This window comes from Hemiscyllium ocellatum (assembly GCF_020745735.1).
Source record: "Hemiscyllium ocellatum isolate sHemOce1 chromosome 41 unlocalized genomic scaffold, sHemOce1.pat.X.cur. SUPER_41_unloc_18, whole genome shotgun sequence".
Lineage (NCBI taxonomy): Eukaryota > Metazoa > Chordata > Chondrichthyes > Orectolobiformes > Hemiscylliidae > Hemiscyllium > Hemiscyllium ocellatum.
In genome coordinates this window covers 453464-455109 of record NW_026867547.1, presented here as the reverse complement: position 1 = coordinate 455109, position 1646 = coordinate 453464, and the positions used below count along the sequence as shown (strand labels likewise).

The 1646-nt window shown below is 47.5% G+C and overlaps 1 non-coding gene across 1 annotated transcript; it reads right to left on the bottom strand.

Moving 5' to 3' along the window:
* Positions 1 to 486: 486 nt before the first annotated feature.
* Positions 487 to 560, bottom strand: trnai-aau (transfer RNA isoleucine (anticodon AAU)). The gene has a single exon. It is a non-coding gene; the product is annotated as a tRNA-Ile (tRNA).
* Between the last annotated feature and the right edge of the window lie 1086 nt (positions 561 to 1646).

Here is a 1646-nt window from a genome sequence, read left to right as displayed (position 1 = left end):
AGAAGACAGAGCTAGGCAACAGGAACAGAACGTCAGGTTGTGAACGAGGGATAGGGAGCAAGTCCCAGAGGGGCAGCGTATTCCCCAGCTCCACTACCCCACCCCATCCCTCATAACTGCCAGGGCAGAACGATAGGAATCAAGGAGGCTAGAAACAGAGGAATACAGAGATTAGATTTCCTCTAGTGTGGAAACAGTACCTTTGGTGCAAAAGTCCACACCAGTACCACCGAAGAGTAACCCACCCAGACCCATTTCTCTCTGACTAATGCACCGGGCAATTTAACACAGCCAATTCACCTGAACTGCACAACTTTGTGACAGTGGGAGAATGTACAAACTCCCTATAGACTGTCACCCGAGGCTTGAATCAAACCTGGAACCCTGTTGCTGTAAGGCAGCATTGCTCAGCAATGAGCCGCCCCAAGCAATGATCAGCAACTGCAACTGCAATGACAGCATCCTTGCCAACACCAGCTCTACACTTGGTCGGTGCGGGAATTGAGCCCACGGCCTTGGTGTTATTAACACCACGCTCTAACCATCTGAGCTAACCGACCAGCGATATCGGGATGTCCTCATAGGTAGAGAGATGGAGAGGAGTGCAGGGACATGATTTTCTTACACAAATGAAGGGGAGTGGGGGCTGGAGGAGGATAGAGATAGTGGTATGGCTAAGGTTTAGGAGATGACAGAAACAAAGCGAGATAAGTTCTGGAGGAGTTTGCAGACACGGGACACAGATTGAGGTCAATTGTTAAGAAACTCAGTTGAGGCCAGAGGGGGATTGAAATTCACCCTTGCCTCCATCGCCATCATCCACTGAGCAGGAAAAGCCCAGGCATCATTTCGGGCCTGATGTTGTGTGTGGCATGTTTTGAGTAAATGATTTTTGCTGCAGTCGAACAAATGTTCCTATCATGTGACAGCACGCCCAATGAGGAAGGGGGTAAGCTAACCAAATATTCACCACTTTAATTTTCACGTGCTGGTCTATCATCATATGCATTGGTACTGCCCTTTAACATATTTGATGTAGAGTTCTGGTTGTTAATATTTATTGGATTGACAATGAAGCCTTTAATTTGTTAATATTGAGGATGATATTTATTGATTTGCATTTGCAAAATTCCTGTGGAGTTATGTAGTCCCCAGGCCTTGGGGCTGGAAATGGTCGGGGGGTGGGGGTTGGAGGTGGTGGTGGGTGCGATGGACATAATTTGCACTGCACTAATTCACCCCCCTCCACCACACACAACCACACCACCACAACCCAAATATAATGTCCAACCCACCCTACACTTTCACATCTCTGTGTGTGTGTGTGCTTGTCTGTGTGTGTGTGTGTGGTTGTGTGTGTGTGTGTGTGTGTGTGTGTGTGTGTGTGTATGTGTACATGTTGTCCGGAATGTTAATTTCAGGAATGATCCTCATGGGAGTCTGGAGTATTCCGTCTAACTGTAGACTCAGCCATCATTTGCTACGTCTGAATCTCTTCCTCCCTCAGGCTCCTCTGATCTAAGAAAAAAACACCTCACACTGTTTAACCTCTCCAATACCTGAAATGCGCCAGTTCCGGCAACATCCTGGAAAATCTCCTCTCCAGTATTATTGCATCCCTCCCTTAATGTGGATTCCAGACCTGC